Here is a 26,008-nt window from a genome sequence, read left to right as displayed (position 1 = left end):
GGGAAGGGGACAGTGTTCTACCACTTTAAACTCAAGGCATTAAAGATGGGTGCCCGGTGAAAAGTCCGACAAACCAAATACATACAAGAGTACCAAAGCCTGGGATTCGGAGACAAACTCTGCGACTGCTCCAGGCCGGAGGGGCAGACCTCATTGAAGATACTATGTAGGGTCCGCGGCGATGAAATGGCTTAACATCCATCCCTTTTCCCACAGTCGGGGGCCTCGCAACTTTAAAGCTTCGGCAGTGCCTCGCTTTGGACTGCTGCTGCTGCTGCTAAGTCACTTCAGTCGTGTCCGACTCTGTGTGACCCCATAGACGGAAGCCCACCAGGCTCCCCGGTCCCTGGGATTCTCCAGGGGCTTTGGACTGCGCTAGGGACCAAAGGCTGTGCTTTTCCGGAGAGAGACTGGGTTACAGGGCAGTGAGCGGCGGCGGGAGCAAAAGCCCAGGGCCCTACACTCCAAGACGGGATGGCTTTAGTCTGTTCCTCTCGCTCACACACACCCCACCTCCACCGGCAGCGCCCGCCTCTCCCCAATCCCCGACCCCCACGCCAGCCCCAATGACTGGAATCCTTCACTTCTGATGCGAAAAACATTCAGTGGGGTCCAGGGAGTTTTTGAAATTCTGGCGGAGGCTGCTTTATCCGTTGATTCGCCTCCAGGGTCAAACATAGCCCCAAAGGTTGAGTTGGGGGATGCGCTGAGCTCAGCTCCAGCCTTTGAATTGCCCCTGAAACCCCCGTGGCCACATCCCGCCCGCGGTCCTTTACATCTGAGTGGTTTAGAAGGGGTCTCTGAGCTTTGCCCAATCCAGAAAGGACCTGTAGGTGGAGAACTGCGCTTTTTGGTTTTCCTTTTTAATTTGAACCCCTGGCGGGGAAGCGTGCGTGCGGTTGGGCTGTCATCGCCGCTAGCTGCGCCCTCCCAGGCGGTGGCCGGCTCCAATGTGGGTGCGACGGCTGTGACACCGGCTCAGCAGAGGTGGAGCGCCTGGGCAGGAAGTGGACACCTCCCTCTGGGGAAGGTTTCTGTGCAGGCGGAGGGCGTGGAGCTGCCCTCGGAAACAGGGCCTCTGAGAGCTGAGATCTGCAAGACCTTTTCCCCGCATGTTCTGCGCGCTAGCGCGCGTCCTCCCCACGGCTCTGCCAGAGGCCACAGCTTTCCATTCATAGTATCAGAAGCGCTCCTGGGAAAACCCAGAATTTTTATCCACACGGTCTGGTGGCATTGGGAAGGGAAAAAAAAATCGTGTAACAAAGTTGATCAAAGCGAAAAGGAAAAGCCCAGGTTAAACGAGACATTTAACAGGAAAGCCAGGCAAAGAATTTTATGACGCCACTTTGCGGTGTTTAATTTCAGGTTAAAAGCAGATATGGCATAAACACATATGTGTGTGATTTCTCCCTAAATACTGACTATTGAAACAGAACTTTGTATTTTCGGAAAACCTTGTCCTAAAAAATTATTCCGATCTCTTCCTTCTTCTGTTGTTCTGCCCACCCCTACCCCTGCCATGCGTCAGGGGAGACTACTCTCCACACAGCACATTTTTCATTCTCAGCATCATAAACCCATGCCAGGGAGAATCGTAATAAATTAGTTTCAGGAACAATATAAGTGATGCTCTAAAGCTGGGTCAGTTGACACATTGGTTGATTTAGTAAAAACTGCCAAAGCTGTAGCTGAGTCAACCTCTCACACTTTCCTTTAGTTCACAGAGTCACTTATTTGTCTATTTATTTAGTTACCTGAAACCACTCCCTACTTTCTGCGAATGAGAGAGGACTGGCAGTGTTACACTCTTAGAGATTTTTCTAAGTTGAACAGATGTAACGCTTCCTCTGTGCGTCCTCAGTCGCCTCCCACTCTTTGTGAGATGACTGTAGCCCGCTAGGCTCCTCTGTCCACAGGATTCTCCAGGCAAGAATACTAGTGTGAGTTGTCATGAGATCTTCCCCACCCAGGGATGGAACCCTCCTCTCCTGCTTGGCAGGCGGATTCTTTACCACTGAGCCACCTGGGAAGCCCCAGTACTTCCTTCAGATAATAACTAAGTCTTAACAGAGTTTATACTTCCTTGAACGTACCGTCATTTCCCTTCTTATTAGTCAAAATCCTTGTGACAATAAAATTCTCTGGCAAATTTTTGATATAGAATATACGATGATCACTTCCTGGTAGAGTAGCGATTCTACCACACATGGATGAGAAATTGATCATCCCAAACCGAACCCACTGACATTAGGGATTGTTAGGAGGGAAATAAACGGAGACTCTGGTTTCTCTGCTGGGAACTACAGATGTCAAATGGCATCAAAGTTTCTGAGAACAGGGATGGACAGTTTCTAACTTCAGACTTTTCAGCCTTTTATGGGAACTGCATATTTCTATTTTGGCAAGAGTAAGACAACCTACACTCACTATCCAAATATGTGGAAATATTTTTTGAGAATGACCGTGGGTGATCTTTAAACAACACACCCGTGAAAGATTTGCATAATAAATACAGCCAGTTAATTGTTATTCTCATGCCTGGGCTGTCTCAGGAGGGTTTCCTGGAGCGGATTTGGACAGAGGGAGGCCGCTTTGGAGACCTGGTTTGCAGACCACGTGGGCAATGAGACCAAAAGAATGTGTTTTGCTCAAGAAGGTAGATCTAAAGAAAACAGTATATGATCTCTCTTCTTTGTTCTTATTTGTGAAACACCAACTACTTGTTTTTAAAGGAGCCTTTCAAAAAGAGATTCAGAAGGAGGAAACTGAGAAAGTTTAGTAAACCCGATCTAAAAAGAAAAAGAAAAAATACCTAGCCCTTTGATCTCCCTGGCATTGTTATTACAGTCTTAAAATAACCGCCCCCCCCACCGGTCGGAAAAGAAAAACCTTAGGGATTAAGTAACTATTTATCTCATGAAGATAATTACTTGTTTGACCCGAAGTCATTCATTCCTGAAACCACGAAGTTAAATTGCTGAGATGTTTTTAAGAGCCACTGCTTCTGGCTATATCGCTTGGTTAACAAAAACCTGATCCGGATGACCATCGCATCTCGGATGGGTCTGGGCATCACTACTCCAAGTCTCAAGTTTGTGACGGTTCCTAGTGTGTGGGAGGAAGAAAGGAAGTTTTCCATCAGATTCATCTGTAAAGAGGTACTAAGTGACCGAAGCCACAGGTGTCGAGGTTAACCAGGAATGGAAAACCGGGCTCCCTCTACTTCCCAGAACTCTGGCGGAGCAAGGTGGTCACAAGCCGCAGGGCAGAAGTTAACCCCAGCGGCCCAAGGTGCAGTTTAACGAGATCGATGCGGCTTCCCCTAGTGTTGCGGCCGCAGTGCTTTCCCTAGGAACCTACTTAATTCCCTTTAGTAATACTTCCGGCCCTTTTCTGGACCTCATTGGCTCGGGATGAGAGGAGCATTCTCGGGTCAGCAGGCTTCTCCGCGCTACCGCCTGTGCCGAGGCACTGGCCCAGGGCTGACACCGCCCTGGGCGAGGCGTGACCTGGGGCTGGGAGGGGGGCTGTGTCGGCGGCCCCAGGGGCCGCGCTTGGCCTCCGGCCGGGGGGTCCTCAGGAGGCGGGAGGCGGAGAGAGGGAGCCGGCTCCGACGGTCCAGCCGCCGTGCGCCTCGCCGCGATGGAGGCCTCCGGGAGGCCCGGGGAGAGCCGCTCGGATCCACGCCAGCAGGGCTCCCGGACTCGCCAGCCCGCCCGCCGCTCGCCCTGGGGCTTTGGGAACCGGGAAACGAGCGCGCCGAGGCGGTGGCGGCCTCGCCGCTTTCAGTTTTCATTGAGGCCGCTGGTTACTGTTTAACATCCCCACCCACGTTTCAGTTTGTTTAGTAAATCGATCGGACGGTGAGAGTCAGGCCGCTGTTCTGTCGCCATTGAGCCGAGCTAATACCCTCCCAGCATATGGTCTAAAGTCTCTGCTAGCGATCCGGAAAAACAAACAAACAAACAAAACAACAACAAAACAACACCTTACGCCTCGTCTCCCCGATCACCCCGCCCCACCCCCACCTTCCACCTCGGCGCTCGCAAACCTCCTTCCCAGGCTGGGACAAGTGCGGCCCGGGACCCCCGCAGCCGGGGCGGGTGGGGGGACCTGCCGTCGGGAGATGCGGCGGCGGCCGCGCGGCTACGGCGACGCGGGAGCTCCGGGAGCCGCTCCGCGCAGGTGAGTCTCCCCGCCGCGCCCCCGAGCCCGGCGGCTGAGCCCCAGCCTGCCGCCCCCCGGCCGGGGTCAGACCGGAGGACGCTCGGTTCCCCTCCCGCAGCTGCCCGGGGCACGCCCGCCCGGGAGGGGCTGAGCCTTAGGACCCCCTAGGCCAGTCGAGCTTGAAAGCAGATACCCCGAGGCCTCCCACAGCCCGAAGTGCGGGGAAGAAGAAAGGGCCGGAGGTGAGGCAGCGGGGGCATCCGCCAGCAGGTCACTCAGGAAAAGGAGAAAATAAAAGTTGGATGTGTTTGGCAGAGGAACTTTCGGTGTCTGTCGGCGAGTCACGTGGTTGCCAGGTCCCTGGGGGCTTTGGTGGAGTTTTTTTTTGTGTGTGTGTGGCCTGGGGCCAGGCCAGGGCTTTGGGATATTCTATGAACCTCGGAGGTTTGTAGGGAGGTGTTTGGCCCTAGAGCATCACCCCAGGCCTTTGCTCCCGTCTCAGCCTCTGCCACTTCTCTCTTAGACACATTTTGAGAGTGAGTATCTTCAGGTGATGCCTCTGGGGCGATTATATGAAGAATGTAGGCGCATGTCTTTCTATCTATACATATATGTGCATATATATATATAATCGTTATATAGAATTATATCTATATACATAATTGAATTTAAATCACCTTAGCTTCCTTTGGGAAGAAATGTCCTTTGGAAGCTTGTTTAAACAATGTACAGGTTAAGCAATAATCACTCCATGTCTAACGGGGAGTAGCCCAGCAGGTGATAAGATCTTCGAATTGAATGTAATGGGCTTCATACCTGATGTACTGCTCTTCTAAGACTTGCTCTAAACAATCACAGGACCCCTCTCCAACAAGCAATCTGCCTTCAGTCCGCTTTCCTATGAGGGCAGACCTAGAGAATGCAGACTACGGCCGCTGTCCACTTCATGGGATGTCCTGAAAACTAAACACCTCAGAAATAGTAACATTTTCTGCTTTTGTTTTGTTCCTTTCTCCTGTGCTTCCGTTCATTTCATATGTATCTTCTCTTCATTGGTACAGTATTCTTCCCTCCCAGCTAGCACCGTTTTTTTCATAATAACCTTGTGGTCCCCACCCTCTCAGCACACTTCCCTCTGTTTTCATCTGTTGTGCTCTGTACTATCAGTCAAGTCACCTGATCTATTTATTTATTGTGAGTTTGAAGTCAGTGGCCTAGAAGGGTTAGGCTCCTCTCTGGTACCATTTGGGTGAGAAGGTGGAGAACGAAGGTGACCAGTGGTGGTAAACTACTTATTTTTCACTTTTCAAAAGTGTAGGTGGAGGGCTGTTCTCTTCTTCCCATTTGTCCTCAGCTCCATTTATGGGCCTGCAAATAGGGAATGTTTCTCATCATGCTTTATGAAGGTATGTGTATGTTAATCACTTGGTCATGTCTGACTCTTTGCGACCCCATACATTAATTGGCCAGGAATTCCCCTTCCATGGAATTCTCCAGGCAAGAATACTGGAGTGGTTTGCCATTCTTCTCTCTAGAATCAAACCCTGGTTTCCTGCATTACCAGCAGATTCTTTACCGTCTGAGCTACCTGGGAAGCCTTTTTAACTAGAGTGTGTCTATTAAGGTCTCATAAGCATTTTATTCTTCAGTTGTCATTATAAGCATGTGGGACAGCAGAAATTAATTTGGAGGATGACTAAGTTTTTTTTACACTTGCAAATAATAACTTTGTGTTCCCTGTTTTTTTTTTTTTTTTAATTCTTGTTATTTTCTTTGAATTCTAAAACTACTACTTGCTTGTAAAGCAACAAGAAAATTATAGTAAAATATAAAGTGAACCCCCTTTCCTATTCCATTCCATATGTGTAACTGCTGTTGATTTGGACTTGTGTTCCTTCATGTGTATGGTAGTGGTGGTTTGGTCGCAAAGTTGTGTCTGACTCTTGCTACCCTGTGGACTGTAGCCCGCAGTCTCCTCTGTCCGTGGGATTTCCCAGGCAAGAATACTGTAGTGGGTTGCCATTTCCTTCTCCCAAGGCTCTTCCTGACCTAGGAATCGAGCCCTGGTCTCCTGCATTGATAGGTGGATTTTTTACCGCTGAGCCATCAGGGATTCCCTTCCATGTATAACCACAGTAATCTTTCATTATTTCAAAAAATTGGATAATGGTTCATTTATCAGTGTTCTGAAATTTGCTTTCTTTTAACATTTCTCAAATATTTCTGTCAATATACAGTATATGAAGATTTCTTTTTAAACGTATCTACCTAAGGTAACCAGCCAACCAATATCCCCCAGAATATTCACTTGGATTTTCCAGTTTCTTACTATTACAAAGAGTGATGCAGTGGTTATCTGTGTACATTGTCTCTGCAAGAATACTGCAGAAGATTTATTCTGAGAAGAGAATTACCGGTTCCAGGGGGATGTTCACTTTAAATTTGATGGATATTGTAAAGACTCTTCCTAAGTACCCACAGTGTCCTTACCTTACTCTTGCCAACACTGGATAGTAACGATCTGTTTAAAATGTTGCCAGCCTGATTGTTGAAAAGTGGATTTCTCATTGACAGAGTTGGATATTTGGTAATTATATAACCAGCCCTGTAACATCTAACTTGGAGAGCTTGAGAATTTTGCTTTGAAAATATAGTAATAAAGTAGAAAAGGAATTAAATGCATTTTTAAATATCACCTTATTTTGAGCTTATAAAAGAAGCCACTCTATTAGTCACTATCCGTTTACTGAATGGCTAGAGATACTGGTACATGCTAAGTGAGAATTTGATTCTACAAACATGTGACTCTGGTGAGCCTAACAGTTGCTGTTGTGATTGTGTGGCTCTTGACTTATGTGTTTGCTACCTTTGTAAGAGGATTCATATCCCTAAAAATGAAACATAATTTTAAGTGAGATATTGTAGTTTGGAGTCCTTAGGAACCTATACATGCAAACAGAACTTAGTGTACAGTGATACATAATTGTACGTACATACATACATCCTTGCAGAATTGCTCTGTCTACTCTCCCGATAGAAATTTTCCCCTATTGGTATTAATCAGCTCATACATAGACTCATAAAGTGCTTCAAATATGGCTTCCTCTTACACTTGGGAGAACTATTTAGGAGTCTTAATAATGCATATGTTTTTTACTGAAACGTACTGAATACTTAATACGTGTTACATATTGTTCTAAGCCCTTCTTATAAATTTTTTCTCTTACATTCTTTAAACAAATCTTTGCAGCTAATACTAATATTCTCCCCATATTCAGATGGGAAAAATGAGGCAGAGAAATTTTAAAAATTGACTAAGGTCACACATCTAGAGAGGATAAAACTAGGAATTCAAGTCCAGATACTGTGAATCTAAGCCATGGGGGTGACCTTGGCACCTTCAAGAAGTCCTCGATTGTTCACTGTACTGGACTGACCTGCTAAAGGGCACATGAGGAATGGCACCTTGATTAGACCCCACAGGCCTTGCCATGTCTCCTTGTTCTTGACCAGGTATTCCTGGGGGAAAGCACTTCTAGGTCACAGAAGTCTGTAAGGAACAGCAACAACCCTGCTCCATGTATGCATATTTGCATGTTTATGTAAGTAACTTTGAAACTCAGTACTAACTTATCCATTCATCATGGATAACCCTTAAAGAAAAACTTTCCCTTTATGATATGGACTTCCTGTTGTTGTTTAGTGGCTAAGTTGTGCCTGATTCTTTGAGACCCCATAGACTGCAGCATGCCAGGCTTCCCTGTCCTTTACTATCTCCCAGTTTGCTCAAATTCATGTCTACTAAGTCAGTGATGCCATCCAACCATCTTATCCTCTGCAATACTTGTACTACCTAACTTGTATTTAATACATTAAGGAGACAGAACGCTCTCTGTACGGCAGAATTAGCTCATAGCTCCTGATATTGTGTTGCTGTGAAAACCTTTGGTTTTAATCAAGATGACCTTATGGAAAATGCATAGGGAATTAATTTTTTTCTTTTTTTGTGATTCTCTTAACATTTTGGTGGACAGGAAGGTCTTTGAGGATGACCACCTCATGGGATGTAATCCTAGAGAGACTGCTTTGTTGTCACATAGGGATGCTTCTATTCCTGCCCAGCTGTTTACTAAAAGGGGGACATAAGCTGGGGCACTTGGGCAAGTTAACCTCCTTGAAGCCTAGTTTCCTCATTTTTGAAGTATATGTGACTATAACATCTGTCTCATAGAATTGATGTAATGATTATATATGTTAATAATACATGTAAACACTTAGACCAATGCCTGGCATATACGAGGTACCTGACATGTATTCTGTGTTGCTGTTATTGTTGTGATAGAATGAGATAATTCATCTACAATGCTACCTGATTGTTGTTAATAAGTTAATAAGTGTCACCCGCTTTTATTGACCCTCTCTCTAAAGGAATTATACATAGGGGCTTCCCAGGTGGCTCAGCAGTAAAGAATCTACTTGCCAATGCAGGAGCCACAGGAAATGTGGGTTCAGACCCTGGGTTGGGAAGATCCCACAGGGGAGGAAATGGCAACCCACTCCAGTATTCCTGCTGGGAAAATTTCATGGACAGAGAAGCCTGGTGGGCTACAGTCCATGGAGTCACAAAGAGTCGGACACAACATCAGTGACTGAGCATGCACACAAATTGCATAAGATTTCAAGAGTTTTATGGTGGCCCCTGCACCCCTAGCCAACCCCTCTAATAGGCCTCAGAGATCAGTGATGAGTAAGAGACATAGTCCCTGAATTCATGAAGTGTTTAGGTAAACAGTGTAGACAAGGAACATCCTGAGTATATAGTTCAGTGGTTAGAACATGGGCTGAGGAATTATCAAAATTTTAATGCAAGTTTCAGTTTTGCCCTCTGCCAGCTGTGAATCCCTGTGTGTTGCTTAATGTTTCTGTGCCTCAGTTTAAATAGTTTTAAAGTAAAAATAACAGTCTTTATTCTTAGAGTATATGTGGATTAATTCTTGTATTACTTAAGTCAAGCATTTTATTTGTTGAACATTTGACCCTTTCTCTGCACTCTATTTCAATATAGAAAAATCACATTTATAGATGATATCAAAAAATTGTTATAGACATCTAGATAGTGAATTCCCATCTCATTTAAAAGTTTCTACTGATACCACCATCTAGGTCTGGTAATTTAGTGTGTTTTTTAATATTTTTAATCTTTGAGTATTGTTCCTCTCGGCTTGCATACTGTGTTGTACTTTGTGTGTGTTCTCGGTCAGATTATGGAATCTGTCCAAGAATTTTTTTTTCCTTTTGCTTTTCTCATTTCTGACATTATGGCTATAGTTTGCAAATAAAGTCTGTATTTTAATTTAAATGGAATGGAATTATATGCACTGTACTAGATACCTGGAATAGGGGCATAAATAAATCAGTGTCCCCACTCTCAAACACAGATAATCTATTTGGAAGACAAGCACATATAACCGTCTATAACATAGGGTGATAACTCCTGTATTAGTACAGTAAATAGAAATACCATGGAAAATGGAAACACAAAAGATACATTTAGCTTGAATGTCCTAGAGGGATTTCATGGAAGAATAAGTGATTTTCCGATTAGCTCTTGCTGAATAGAGAAGAATCAGAAAGCTGTTTGGGGCAGAGGAGATTACATTTGAAATAGGTGGAATGGCAAGAAATGAACTGGGGAAGGAGCATGGGCCATTCTGACAATCCTGAGTGTGGATAACAAAAGTTTGAGCTACGTCCTGTAGGTAATGGGGAGCCTCAAAAGTCTATAAGTAAGTTGAGTTAGGAAAGCTTTCTGTCTCCTTTTTCTTTTTTAAAATTGATTGGCAACATTTTGGAGGCTAGATCAAAGAGGCACAGATAAGAGACAGGAGAATTGTAGGAAACTTTCTCAATTGCCCAATGGAAATGGAGATATGAAGAGGATAAGGTAAACTTGAGAGATTTTTTGAAGCTCTTTCAGTTGACTTTAAGAACTGTAGAGTAAGGAAGATGAGACGGTATGAAGGATTGAAGCAGACCTTGTCTTTAGGATTGTACAGGAAGCTTTGATTTGATCACGGTCATTATAGATTTGTAGTTTTTCAAACATTATAGTCCTAAAAATCCATATTTTAAAATCTAGCTTGTATGGCAAAATTAAACCTCATTTGGCCATTTGAGCCAGATTATCAAGTACTTAGGAAGAAGATTGTTCCTCTAGTTTGTTCTCTTGTCTAGAATATTTGTTTCTCTAGCAAAGGCATTACTATTTTTGATGTGAATTTTTGAAGCAACCAAATGTTCTCCCTTCCTGGTTAGTCTTAACTCCAATAATTTCTCATGATAGTGATTAGAATGATATAGAGAAAACAGGTCTGACGTTGTCTTTTTTCTTCTACTTAAAACCATTCATTCACTTCCTAATACCCTTATCATGAACTCCAAGTGTGTTTACATCACTAGACCCTGTGTGACTTGGTCTGTGATTTCCACTCCAAGCTTCATCTCTCTTTTCTTGACATCTCTTACTTTAGTTTTTAGCTGAAATCTCTTCTATTTCCTCAAAGGCACCATGCTCTGCACCTTCAAAAGTGCTATATCTGTTGTTTGGAAAACTCTCCGCCATTGTCATCGTCATTTCCCTCCCTGCCTTTTAGTCACCTTCCACCTTTCTTGTGGGTCTTTGCTTAAATACCACCTTTCCTGACCTCCTGCCCCAATATACCAGTTTAATTCTATCTTGTTCTTTCCCTGTCATGTTTACCAGCTTCATCACACACTGTGATTGCATATTTGATGATGATTCTCTTAGGCTCGAGTGTTAGACCTCTGAGAATAAGAAATATGTTATTCTTGTTCACGTCTTTATTTGGGCATTTAGTTGAGGTTTAATGAGCTTGTGTTCACTGAATGAATGAGTAGCTTTAATGGAGATTATTGTTCAGTTGTTCAGTCATGTCTGACTCTTTGTGACCCCATGGACTGCAGCATTCCAGTCTTCTCTGTCCTTCAGTATCTCCTGGAGTTTGCTTAAATTCATGGCCATTGAGTCAGTGATGCTATCTAACCATCTCATTCTCTACTGCCCCCTTCTCCTTTTGTCTTCAGTCTTTCCCAGCATCAGGGTCTTCTCCAGTGAGTTGGCTCTTCACATCAGGTGGCCAAAGTATTAGTTTTTCATCTTCAGCATCAGTTCTTTCAACGAATACTCAGGGTTTATTTCCTTTCAGATCGACTGGTTTGATCTCCTTGTAGTCCAAGGGACTCTTAAGAGTCTTCTGTAGCACCACAATTCAGAAGCATCAGTTCTTCAGCCCTCAGCCTTCTTTGTGTTCCAACTCTCACATCTGTACATGACCGTGGGAAAAACCATAGCTTTGACTCTACAGACCTTTGTTGGCAAAGTGATGTCTCTGCTTTTTTAATATATTGTCTGGGTTTGTCACAGCTTTTCTTCCACAGAGCAAGTGTCTTAATTTCATGGCTGCAGTCACTGTCCACAGTGATTTTGGAGCCCAAGAAAATAAAATTTGCTGCTGTTTTCATTTTTTCGTCATCTCTTTGCTATTAACTGATGAGACTGGATGTCATGATGTTTGTTTTTTGAACGTTGGGTTTCAAACCAGCTTCTTCGCTCTCCTCTTTCACCTTCATCAACAGGCTCTTCACTTTTCTGCCATGAGAGTGGTGTCATCTTCATATATCAGGTTATTGATATTTCTCCCAGCAGTCTTGATTCCAGTTTGTGATTCATCCAGTCTAGCATTTTGCAAGATGTACTCTGCAAGTTAAATAAGCAGGATGGCAATATACAGCCTTGATGTACTCCTTTCCCAATTTTGAACCAGTCAGTTTTTCCTTGTTCAGTCTAGCTGTTGCTTCTTGACCTGCATATAGGTTTTTCAGGAGGCAGGTAAGGTAGTCTGGTATTCCTCTTTAAGAAGGAAGGTGAAATATCAATAGTAGAATTCAACATTTGTTGAGAACCTGATTTCAAGCTAGATTCTATTTTGGGTATTAAGCAATGACTGGTAATTCTCTCCTAAAATTTTCATGTCTGGTTAGGGATATGCATTAAAGAATAACTGCCCACTATTATAAGGGCAAGTTTTGAGTGCTGGAGAAGTATTGTAGAAACCTAGCAGAAGGCCCACTAATTTTTCCTGGATTAGGTTACACAGGATGTATGAATTCTTTATTTTTAAGTCAAGGGATATAATTTATTGATATTGAGGTATAATTGCATTGAGATAAGTGTATTGAGATATAATTTACATTCAGTAAAATCCATCCTTTTGAACCATACACTTCAATGAGTTTTGGCAAATGTATGCAATCGTAAAATCACTGCCAACTGCCCTGAGAATGTATAACCTTTCTGCAAGCCCCTCCTCCCAATTCCCATATCCTCTTTTGCAGTCAGCCCCCTCCACCTTTCCCCAGCAACTACCCATATGATTTCTTTCCTTTAGGGTTGCCTTTTCCAGAATATATAAATAGAGTCATATAGTATATGGCTTTTTATTTTTTTTTCACTTCATGTAATAATTTTGCAATTTATCCATCTTGTTGTGCATATCCAGGAATAAAGGAGTAAAGCTTATTCCTCTTTAAAGAAACAGATTTATGAGGTACAATTGTCATATAATAAACTGCACATATTTAAAGTGCAGAATTTAAGAAGTTTTGATATGTGTATCTACCCATGAAATAATCACCTCAGTAAAGACAGTGAATGCAGCCAACATCACCAAAGGTTTCTTTGAGCTCCTTCAGAAACCCTCCCTCCTGTTCCTCCCTGTCCTCTATCTGGAAGCAACCACTGATCTACTTTCTGCCTTTGCGAATTAGTTTTCATTTTCTAGACTTTCTCATCCAGGGGATCACGGAGCATTCTTTTGTGTCTGCCTTCTTTCACTCAATGTTATTATTTTGATATTTGTACATTTTGTTGCATCTATCAGCTGTTCATTCTTTTAAAAAAATGTTTTTAACTGAATGGCATAATATTGTATGGCTATGCCACAATTTGTTTATTCATTTACCTATTGATGTATATCTGAACTGTTTCCAGTTTTTGGTTCTTACAAATAGAGCTGCTCTGAACCTTCTTTTAAAAAGAGTCTGTGGGGATAAATGCTTTCATTTGTTTTATGTAATTACCTAGCAATATAATGGCTAGATCTTATGGAAAAACCAGGTTTCCACAGTAGTTGTACCATTTTATGTTCCCATCAGTAATGTTTGAGTTCCAGTGTCCTCACATCCTTAAGAACACTTGGTATGATCAGTCTTTAAATTTTAGGTATTCTGAACAGTATCTGATGAGATTTCGCTGTGGTTTCAATTTATATTCCCCTGATAACTAGTGATACTGAGCATCTTTTCATGAGCTTAGGTACCATTAAGCTGCTTTCTTTGGTGGTTCAAACCTATGCATCTGTATCCCCCACCCCATCTTTTTGTTATTTTATTTATTTATTTGACAGTACTGCATGGCTTGTGGGATATTAGGTCCCCTACCAGGAAGCAACCCCGACTCTTGGGAGTAAAATCATGAAGTCCCAACCACTGGACCGCCAGGGAATTTCTCCCCCACCCATCTTTTTAAAATTGAGCAGTTTGTCTTATTATTATTGAGTTGTAAGAGTTCTATGTATGAGTCCTTTTTCAGATATAAGATTTTAAAATATTATCTCCCTATGTGAATTTACTTTTATACAAGGGGTAGGATTTGACTGAAGGAAGAGAAGAATAAAGGATATTTTAGTCTTCAATAGGAATAGCATTGATTTTGTGGTTTCATGAGGCTCCAGTGTAAAACAGAAAAAGATGGAAGAAAGTGAGTTCACAAAAGTAAGAAGAAACATTAATAAACATCTGTACAATAACAATGTTGATGATACTTGAGCTTCACAGTTTATAGAATTCTTTCATATGCAGAATTTATAATGTTTCCCTTTACATTATTTGTCTTGTGACAAACGTGAGAAGACATTGAGACTGGGAGATAAGTGTCAGTCAGTTCAGTTCAGTTTAGTTCAGTCACTCAGTCGTGTCCAACTCTTTGAGACCCCATGAGTCACAGCACGCCAGGCCTCCTTGTCCATCACCAACTCCCGGAGTTCACTCAAACTCATGTCCATCGAGTCGGTGATGCCATCCAGCCGTCTCATTCTCCTTCGTCCCCTTCTCCTCCCGCCCCCAATCCCTCCCAGCATCAGAGTCTTTTCCAGTGAGTCAACTTGTCACATGAGGTGGCCAAAGTATTGGAGTTTCAGCTTCAGCATCAGTCCTTCCAATGAACACCCAGGATTGATCTCCTTTAGAATGGACTGGTTGGATCTCCTTGCGGTACAAGGGACTCTCAAGAGTCTTCTCCAGCACCACAGTTCAAAAGCACACGATGTTAAATATGGGTTTTGGGGTTTTGAGCAAATGTTTTTTTGGCTTGTGTGTGTGTGTACATTTCATGTGTGAAAGTGATAGCTAGGTTGATCTGCAGGGACGGGCGAACACTTACAGTGTTTAGTGTTCAGATAGGGAGGGACAATGTCCTGTTGAGCTCCCATAGATGGTACAATAGACCCTGATAGAGGTTGGGGATTATATAATTGTAGTGTTAATACTTTGAAAATGACCTTTCACAGTTACCATAGAATGATTTGACAAAATTGCCAAAATCTCAGAGGATTTTCTAGATTCTGTGAATATTCTTTTAGTTGTCCTGATTCTAACTGAATAAGGTATTGCATTTGTCTTTCATGTGTATAAGTTAATTTGCCAAGGGGAAAAAAACAGTATAATCAAGTTCTTCATTTTTGAATTTTAATTTTTGAACTTCATGAGAAGTTCAAAGATAATGGAAAGCTCTCAAACATAATCCTCTCATTCCATGTATTCTACTCCCATTGTCCTGCTCAAGGCTTTGCCGTCTTTCCCTCTGCCACTCAGGTTTGGTTTCTTCTTCTGCCTTGTAGATGTCCATCTTCTTATTGTGTCATCACATGGTCTTCCCTTCCTGAGTGATGGTATCTTTACTCTTCTCATAAGGACACCAATCATATTGGATTAATGGAGGATGCACCCATGGGAACTCATTTTATCTTAACTACTCTTTAAAGGGACTTCCTTGGTGGCTCAGACAGTAAAGAATCTGCCTGCAATGAGGGAGGCCCAGGTTCCATGCCTGGGTCAGGAATATCCCCTGGAGAGGGGAATGGGAACCCACTCTAGTATTCTTGCCTGAAGAATTCCATGGACAGAGGAACCTGGCAGGCAACAGTCCTTGGGGTCACGAAGAGTTGGACAGGACTGAGTGACTGACACTTTCACTTTCACTCTTTAAAGCTCCATCCCCAAATACAGTTGTATTCTGAGGTACTGGAAGTTGGGACTTATAAAGTTTGAGGGTTGGGGAGATATAATTCAGTTCAAAGCAGCAGGGTAACAAAGTATTTCGTTTTATAATCTTAGATATTCAGATCTTCCTTAAGGCTCATGTATATTTTTGTTTTAGTCTCTAAATTAAATCAACTGAGTCCAAAACCCAAATTATTTATGTTGATCTCTAAAAAGCCTTCCTCTCTCTACACTTCCTCTCATCTATGTTTTGGTCCCTTAATGTTTCCTCCCTTTTGAGCTGTCCCTCTGGCCAGGAAAAATGGCACATATTGGAGTGACTTGAGGTAATATCTAGATTCAGTGAAAAATATATAGAAAGAAAATTCTTCTCTGAATAATCTAGAGATATGTTTGATATTTCAAAAAAGATATTCCTATATCTGCTTCATATGTTCATACTATTTCCACACCTTGGCCTTTGAATAATGGGTATGTTTGGGTTAAGTAGCCATAGAGGGAAGTCCTCTGGGTGTGCATGTTTATGTCACTGAGACTATCAGAAGTCAAAGAACAAAGCCAAATTAAGCTGAATTCCAAAGCAGGGCAGATAACATGTTTGCAATTTTGGAAAAATATTTCAAATATATCTTTCATTCAGACTTTTTACTCCCTGATGGGTCTATGACACCGTGTAGGCATTTATGCCTCACCTTAATTTGGTTATATAAAAGCGTAGAAATTATACAGAAGTGTATACAATAATTCAGAGACTGCTAAACTGTGTATCTCTTGAGTTAATGGAAAAGAGACATACAGCAAAGCACCATTCATGCTGATAGCAAAAGTGCCAAAATGTCAAACTAATTTTGAGGGATGCTCTCAATGGTCCAGTCTCCTCTTCCCTGGTTGAAAGAGATAAACACATTCAGCCTTTCAGGTTCAAAGGGGCAGTTTCTGCATTTGAAGTTATGCATTAAACAGATTGTTTCAGAATTTCTCAGATAGAGTCCGAACAACTCAGATTGCAGTAAAAGCTCTATGATTCACTCTCGCAAAACTTTAATTTCACTGACAGTATAACTGCAAATCATGGGCGTTTAGAACAGTGTGTTCACTACGGTGAGTCTATTTTAAAATTGTGAAAGATTAGTTGTACTATGTCTTTGGCTGTCTTGCAATAAATATCTTAGGGATAGTCAGTTCATTGATTTACAGAAAATTATCTGTCCTGGCATATGATATGTATAAAGCACTTTGGTCAGAGGGAGTTAGATAGTAGACTGAGCTGCTGAGTAACACTTGACAAGTTAAACTTTTTGTGCTTTATTTTGCCCATTTCTAATCTGCAATAATAGCTCAACAACATCGGGTTCCTGAGAATCTTAAATCATACAACATATATAAGATACCACCCAGCACCATTTTCTGGTGTTTGTGAGCAACTTAATGAATGGACATGCGTGGGTACTAGGTTGCTTGTCATGTCCAACTCTTTGTGAGTGGACTGTCATAGGTAATCTTCTTAAATTGTAAATGAGAACACATCATCTCCTTGTTTAAACCCATCCGTTGGTTTTCCATTGTACCGGAAATAATGTGCAGGCTCTTTTTTGTCCCTTTGAGGCTTTTGAAGTTCTGGGCTCCTCCTGTCTCTTTCATCCTTACCTCTTGCAACTCTCTCTTACTCGTTGGGTTCTAGCCACATCCAGATTTTCTCAGTTTTCAAAAAATGTTAAGTTATTTTTCATCTAAGGGCCTTTGCCTTTTGCATTCAATACTTCTTCCAAACTTACATCCCTCCCACACATTAACATCATATGACTGTCTTCATTCTTTACTTTTCAGTTTAAATTTCGCCTCCACAGAGAGGTTTCTTGGAATTTCCTCTGATTTGTAAACGTGCCTTCTTTCATATTTATTGTTGATTGGGGATAATCAATCAGTTCAGCTAGATGGGAGGTCTTAGGAGCAGAAGCCTGAGTGGACATTGAAATAAAGGGTAAGACAAAAGGCTAGGAGAGCAAGAGAAGAAAGGCAGTCTGGGTACTAAATATTAAATGAGGTTAAAAAAGAAGTCTGACATTATTCTATATATAACTTGAAAACATATTTCATGACATAATTTTTTAATTTGTATTAAGATATAATTATTACTAACTGCTAGAGTTTAGAACTCTAAACAACACTCTGTGTAGAAAGGTAATGCAACCCCATGTGTACTATTAAAAGTTTCGCCTTGCTACATTACAAGTAAATAGAAATAAGGGAGAGTAATTTTAATAACCTCTTTTATTAAACCCAATTTCCCAGATTGCCCAGGAGGTGAAGAATCCGCTTGCAATACAAGAGACATAGGCAACAAGGGATGCATCCGTGTATCGGAAAGATCCCCTGGAGGAGGGCGTGGCAACCCACTCCAGTATTCTCTCCTGGAGAATCCCATGGACAGAGGAGCCTGATGGGCTACAGTCCATGGGGTCACAAAGAGTTGGACATGACTGAAACGACAGAGCACACATGCATGCATCCAAAGAATAATAATTTCAATAAAATCAATATAAATGTAAAAGTTAGGAGGTATAGTTTGCATCATTTTTCATAGTAAGCCACTGATTTCTGGTGTATTCTTTAAGCTTGTAGCACATCTCAGTTCCCACTAGTCACAGTTCAAATGCTCAGTGGCCACATGCTCCGTGGATGCTCAATATGTATTTAAAGGTTATTCAAAAGAGATTACCATCCATACTCCTCTTTCATCATGTGGGAGGATTTTTTAATTTAATTTTGTGACAGTCTAACTTTGGATTGTTGGGTTTTGTTGTTTGTTTTTTGTTTTTAGATTAGATACATCAGCTTTCTGTTTTCAAAGACTTCTTAATAAATTTATGAGAAAAATATTGTCTCACCTTTCTGGAAACACAAAACCTATCACTTCTCTCTTCATCGTGTTTGAACAGAAGTACAGTTGACGGGGGTTAGTTTACACTGGAGAGCTGATGATGCTGCCAGATGCTCTGCTACTTCTAAGATTTAATTGTGAAGCAGTTGACACGAGAGTGGCACATGCCAGGGATTGTCCAAGTGGAGCAGGCATCATTTTCACCTAAGAGCCAGTGGCCAACAGAGTCCTGGGCTGCATCGCAGAGGTTGTGGCTCAGTAGGTTCCAGGTGGGGTTGAGAATCTCCATTTCCAGGTGCTACCACTGCTGCAGCTGGTGGAGGCTGTTACTGGCAGAGATCACCTTAGCCTCCCCCCCACCGCCCCCGTCCTCTCCCCCTACCCATCCCACCGCACAGTTGCCCCGAGCAACACTTTTCATTTCTTCCTAGGCTGGTGATGCCAACCCTGAAAACTTTGTTTCTGTTTGTGTGAAGGTGATGGGGAAGGGCCTGGGGATGATGGTGGTTGGAGGAGGTCACCTATCCTTTCATAATAATGCTGTATTCCACTTAAAGAAACGAGGGGCAAAAAGAGCCTTACAGGGGAGGCAGGAGAGAACCAAAGACAGATTTCAAAAAGGAAACTTAATGAAACAGCACTAAGGTCAGGGAGCAGCACAACCTCTCTGTGACTATTGCTTGTATTTACTTCTTTTGCTTTGAGAGTTGGGGAACAATATCTGTCTTCTATGTCGAGATGATAGACTTTTACTGAAGCAATAATAATTCTGTTAAATGAATCCTTAACCCAAAGTCAAATATTTTCCCTATTTTTCTAGTCATTCTAAGTTCCAAATCCTAAATTAGCTTTGAGGCTCACACGGAAGTAGTACCAATGTTTATATGAAAAGAATAATTCTCGTACTGTGTTATGTTGAATTTCTACAAAGCTGCAATTGTGTGAATCAGATCTCTGTGAATTCCAGGTAAAATTAGTGTGAAATTTCTCCGTGATGAGAAAAATTATTATCAAACTAAATATAACCTTGATAAAGTTATGAATTTGAAAAAGAATTTAAAGGCTAAATTTATTTTAAAAATGAAGTGAAATTAATATTCTTTGTTCTCCGAAAACTTTAATTTTTCTGTTGCAATATTTAATCCTTACTGAGCTCTTTTTATTGGCATGCACTCATCTAAATGCTTTGCCTGTGTTAACTCATTTAGTCCTTGAAACGACCTAATGATTCTGGTTATTATTGGTCTTATTTTACAGATAGACGTTACACAGTCAGTTAGCAGGGATGATATTCTGAAATTCTTAACTGATGCATTATGTCCTCCTCTCTTTGAGCTGTCTTAATTTGTTCTTTGGAGACATGGTCTTCTCTTCCATGGTCTTCCCCCATTCTATTTATATCCAACCACACATCCATTTGAATTCTTTTCCTGGAATTTTTTCTCTTTCACATCGTTCAGTCCTTTATTTCCCTTTTTGTCTCCTCTATGCCATTCAGCTTTTCCAAAAGTGTAATAATGCCTCTTCTTTTTCCTTATATCTGTCCTTTAGTAACATTTTACCTTAATTAGTTCTGGAAACTCTTCAATATTTTTCTACTCGTTCTTAATTATCAAAACAGAATAATAATGACATTCAAAGAATTTTTTAAAATGAAATTCAAATCACCCACCCACTATTCAATGCATGCACATTACTTTTTTGCATGTTAGTGTCTAGTCTCCTGTACGTGTTTGTTTGTGGGGACACATGCATTCTGTATTTACCCACCATGAGTGATTTGTGTTTGGACTTTTTCACTGATTAGTGGATTAAATTTTTTCTTCTTTTTAGAGCAGTCCTTATAATTACCTTTGTAGTATCTCATAAAAATTCTGTTACTTTGAAATAACACAGTCTACCTAGCCATTTTCCTACTGTTGAACAGGTTGATTTTAATTATTTCCCGTTTGCAATTTTGTAATGAATATTTGTGCATGAACACAGCTTTTTAAACAAATGATTTATTTCTGTATTATTAATTTATATAAGTTAAGTCAATGAGTCAACCTTTTTCTAATTTTTGATACATACTGTTAAATTGCTTTTGCTATTAACTGATATTTTAATTGAGTTGTAGCAAATCTTAGTGTCTGCTCAAGTTTTTTACATATGTCAACTGCAACCATTACCATCTAAAATAGTATTTTTCTAGTTTTTAAAAACTGTCATTAGCCTTCTCCTCAGTTCAGTTCAGTTCAGTTCAGTCGCTCAGTCGTGTCCGACTCTCCGCGACCCCATGAATCACAGCACGCCAGGCCTCCCTGTCCATCACCAACTCCCGGAGTACACCCAAACTCATGTCCACAGAGTCGGTGATGCCATCCAGCCATCTCATTCTCCGTCGTCCCCTTCTCCCGCCCCCAACCTTTCCCAGCATCAGAGTCTTTTCCAGTAGATTAATTGTGCTTATTTTACTGTGTACTGTGTATGTTGCTTGTTCTTCTTTGTTTTTCTGTTGTATGCCTTTGGATGAATATACAACAGTTTACTAAGTCTATTATTGATGGGCATTTGGGTTATTTTCAAATGTTTCTGGGTTACTACAATGAAGCTGCCTTAAACATATGCCTTTTATTGGACCCGAGCCTTCATTTCTGAAGGGTATATTCCCAAGAGTGAAATTACTGATCATCAAAGATATTTCCTTCTTAAAGTTTGAAATTTATTTAAAATACTAGTAAACTATTTCTAGATGATAAATTGATCAGCATATTATATTGTCATACGAAAGGAAAGACAGTTGTTTAGGAAAGCAGTAACAGAACTGAGTCTAGGTGGTTTGCCACCATCTTTCACTGATGGCAAAACTTAGCAAGTTTCACTTACCTTTGATGATTCCATTTCTTCCTGTTTTAATTTAATCATACATGAAACTGTTAGCTCATGAAATGAATGTCTAAACTGTTATTTTTTTTTTTCCTGCTGTGCAGCATGTGGGATTTTAGTTCTCTGACCAGGGATGAAATCCATGGCCCCTGCCGTGGAAGGGTTGACTCTTACTACTGGACTACCAGGGAAGTCCCTAAAATGTTAGACTTTTATTTTTGTTACTATTTTTATTGAGATGTAATTGATGTATAACTATCATTACTATCTTGGCTGTAAATACCCTTTTCTTCTGTTCTTCTTGGATTTTGCTCATGCCATTGTGTCTATCCAGAATCACACCATCAGTATTCTGTCTGTTTCTCCATTGTGCTCTGTGTATCACTTCGCACTTAGTAAGTACCGACTGCACAGCAGCAATTGACAGGTAAGTATTTGTCTATGTTAATGAACCCAATGAAACCATACCTTTACACTTTGTTTAATGTAGAGTTCACATGAATTTTTCAGGTAGACACGGCATACATGGAGACTGCCACACACAAATCCTGAGTTTTTTTATGGTATTAGTGAGCATGATTTTGAAAACATAATTTTTATTTAAGTAGGGTTATGAGAACAATAAGTTTTAAAGAACTTAAGCTATTCTTACAAATTTTATGTTCTGCTCATCTTATAGTCAAATTTTCTCGAAATGATTCTGATGATTCTATCGTCTTTTTAAACCTCTGAATCAGGAAGTCAGTGCAAAAAATTCCTTCAACACAGGCTTTATGCATTGTCATTAAGCAGCTTTTATTTGTTAGGGTGTGTCAGCCATGAATATCTTCTCTCTGTGACACCCAAATTATAGTGACGGTTTGGAACTTAATAATATCGTTGAGGTGCAGGCCACACAATGTTTCCATTATTGCAGTGCTTATTTATTGAAAGGTAAAAGAATGTAAAGAGAAAACAGTAGATGGGAAGTGATAAAGATTAAGTGCTGTGGAACACTCTGACACTGATCGAACTGTGTTAATGTTTATTTTAGTACTCGGGAGTATTACAGTCTCTTGTTCAAACTCCATCATGTAAAGCTATTTCCAGGCTTATGGGGAGGGGGAAGGTCATCTTTAGGGGGAGTGGAGCTGGTAGGAGAGAAATGCAATGATTTGTTTTTAAAATAAGACAAAAATCAGATTTAAACATTTTTAAAATCTGTTTTCTTTTCCAAACTGTTAAGTGATTTTATTGTTAAAAAAAAAAAGCTTTAGAGTTAATGTTTTAAGCTATTGCTATTACATGAGAAGTGAGGCAATAAAAAGTAATTATTTTAGGACAGTTTTATCAGCAATTTACAACATGCCACATACTGGCTGTTTGCAGGTATTTCTGTACTCTTGCTCACACTCTGGTTCTTAGTATCAGAAAGAACCTTTCCTTCTGATCAGTGAGTGGGTTGTGGTGCTGAGCATCTAAAAAGCATTCAGATTCTCACTGTTGGAATAAGGATGTATGAAATTAAGAATATTTTCTCATTTAGTATAGTACCTAACACATAGTAGATGTCTCAATAAATATTTTATTAATGAATGACTGACTATATTTGGGATATAAGAAAATTTTTGGAAGGTTGACCATTCAGATAATAGCAGGGCTATATTGAAAAGCATGTAGAAAATAAATAAAACTTATGTAACACTCCAGTGGATGCATCGTATGGCATATAAGTCACACTTTACCAATTTAGGTGAACTCTGAAGGTTTATGTAGCACTTTAAGCCAGCAGTTCTTTTTCTTCCCATGTACTCCACACAAGCTCTTGCCCATGTAAATGAAGAGTCATGTACAGCAATGCTTAATAGCAGAAATCAACAAACAATGTCGATGTCCGTCACTAGCACAACAAATAAAGCACTGCCTTATACAGTGTAATGCTATATTTTAGTAAGAATGAATGAGTTAGAGGTACACCATCAATATGGTTAAACCTCAGAAACATAACAAAGAAACAAATCAGAGAAGGATGTGTTGAGTATAGTTCCTTTCACATGATTTCAAAAGCTAGAAAATATAAACACTTTCTACATGACACATAAATGTTAATATTATTAATTATATTCTGTAAAGGGAAGAGTTAGAATAGTGATCAGAGTCTCAGTTAATGCTCAGTTACTTAGTATATACTAGGCAGGCGGGTATATGTTTGGAAAGAAGCACAAATCAGGTTTTCAAACTGTCAATGTTCTCTTTCTTCATCTGGGTATTGTTACTCAGAGTTTCATTTATTATTAATATTAATGAATGGATTATATACATAATTATTAATAGCATTGATTTGTTGTTAATATTAATACATGAATTATATACATGCTTCCTTTTCTAATACATTTTACAATTGAAATAAACTGTTTCTTAGAGACTGTAGTGTGTTAGGCAATATCCTTGTATTCTGGAGCTCTCAGCTAGAGTAAAGGTAGATATTAATTCAATAATTACAGTAACTCTAGGCTTACTGAATGAGAAGTATGTGGTGCTAAAAGACTGAAATGGGTGATGTGATCTAATCAAGGAAGTGCAGAAAGGGATTCAGTGAGAAAGAGAGAATTGAGCCAGTATCTAAATACTAAGTCAAACTTAACTTGGAAAAGAAGGTAGAAAGGTAAAGGTATCTTTGTAGGGAAGCTGATATAAGCAAAGGCTCTTGGGTGCAGGAAGAAGCACTGTGACTGTGAAGATAGAAAGGGCAATTATTGTAAGTGTTTCAGAGGGAGAAATGAGTATTGTGAAGAATATTACTCAAGAGGTACGTAGGTGTCAAAACCGACATCTTGTAGATAATATTAAGGCTTTTGTTTTTCCTCAGAGTGAGGAAGTGAACAGTTTTACAATTTGAATATGTCACTGGCTGCAGTTGAATGACTGTTGCTGTTCAGTCGCTCAGTCATGTCTGACTCTTTGCAACCCCATGGACTGCAGCATGCCAGCCTTCCCTGTCCTTCACCATCTCCCGGAGCTTGCTCAAATTTGTGTCCATTGAGTCGTTGATGTCTGATTGGTTGGGAGCAAAGGTAGATATGAGTGTATGTTAGTTGCTCAGTCATGCCTGACTCTTTGCGACCCCATGGACAGTAGAACATCAAGCTCCCCTGTCCATGGGATTTCCCAGAGAAGAATACTGTAGTGGATTGCCATTCCCTTCTTCAGGGGGTCTTTCTGACCTAGGAATCGAACCCTGGTGTTCTGCATTGCAGGCAGATTCTTTACCATCTGAGCCACTAGGGAAGCCCAGATATGAGTAGATCAGCCCAGAGAAGAGGTGGTCCCAGTAATACATAGTTTGGATGAAAGTGCTGGTAGGGAAGATGAGAAGATACAAATTGATTTCAGAAAAATTTGAGGTCAAATATAAGGGATTTGGTAATGGATTGGATATGGGGGTGTGTAGGAGATACTTCAAAAATGATTTCTGAGTTTCTAGATTGCCTAAATGAATGGCTGGTGGTACCCTTAACTGAGAGAAGGAATATAGAAAGAAGCCATAGGCTACATTGTTTATTCAGATTTGTACATATTAAATGTGTGCATTTTAGACCTCTGAGAGTGATCTAATTTAGACTTTTGAAAGTATGTTTCTATATTTGTATTATGTCTTGAACTGAATTCTCAGTATGGTGTAAGACCATTTTTTCTCTCTTCTTTTTTGGAAAACAGACAGAAATATATTAATATAAAGGAAGTCTTTATTATCTCCTTTCTTTCATTTTAATTTCCAACCATCACCCATAGGGATATCAGACTTAGATTCAATATAGGAGAGGATTATTGGTTCTTTGCTGCTCACCATAATTAAAATAATACCCTCTCTCAATACTGAAGGTAGTAGTGTCTAATGTTAGCTTGTCCCAATATTGAGGAATATCTTAGCATTTCATAGAAGTGTGATAATTTGAAGGGTAACTCTATGTTGTTCCCTCTGAAGAGCAGAGGGACCAAAAGTATGAGTTTAAAAAAGAAAGCTACAATCATAAAATTTCATTGTTCTGATTTTCAACTGGAAATCCTATGGTTATTCTTTAATTTCTGGCAATATGGTAGATTATGTGTCTAGAGAAACCTTCTCATTGGTAAAAACTAAAAAATGCCAGACAGAATATGTCTTTCTTTCTTTGATTTTTTAAATTATAAATATAGCCATCATTTAATTAACTGGCTACTATATGTTATACACTGGATTATATGCTTTCTATATATAAATTTTTAATTTTTAAAATTTATTTTTATTGTTTTATTTTCTCTTCAATTTTTATTGAGCTATAGCTTACATACATCATGAAATGATGATCACAAAACATTTAGTGACCATGTATCATCTCATATAGATACAATAAAAGGAAAAGAAAAAGCTGTGTTTTCCCTATGATGAGAGCTCTTGTAACAACTTTTATAACATGCAGAAGTACCACTTATATTAATTATTTCATACATTATATCCCTAGTAGCTTATTTATCTTATAGCTAGAAGTTTGTAACTTTTGACCTTCAAACCTATATATAATACCATAGATAAATAGTTCAGAAAAAATATATGTATATTTAAATTATTTAATTTCATAGCTGAGTTGGTGGGAAAGTAAGGGGACTTCTCAGAGTCCATGAACAGCATGAAATCACAAATCAGGAAAAGTAAGCAAGCATTGAAACAGACATTTTTCTTGGGGATATTTGGCAATTCCCTGGGAGTCTGTGGGG

At 40.3% G+C, this 26,008-nt stretch overlaps 1 protein-coding gene across 1 annotated transcript in view; it reads left to right on the top strand.

Moving 5' to 3' along the window:
- Positions 1–4,048: 4,048 nt before the first annotated feature.
- The window catches only part of HNF4G (hepatocyte nuclear factor 4 gamma), a 143,242-nt gene continuing 121,282 nt past the window's right edge, over positions 4,049–26,008 (top strand). The window contains exon 1 of the mRNA XM_088844609.1: positions 4,049–4,185. The gene's annotated coding sequence lies outside the window, so the exon portion shown is untranslated. The remainder of the gene's footprint in view (positions 4,186–26,008) is intronic.

Source organism: Moschus berezovskii, chromosome 16 (assembly GCF_049115385.1).
Source record: "Moschus berezovskii isolate FMDL1 chromosome 16, NW_MosBer_1.0, whole genome shotgun sequence".
In the NCBI taxonomy this organism is placed as follows: Eukaryota; Metazoa; Chordata; class Mammalia; order Artiodactyla; family Moschidae; genus Moschus; species Moschus berezovskii.
Note: the sequence above shows the minus strand (reverse complement) of the source record. Positions and strands in the feature narration are given on the sequence as shown.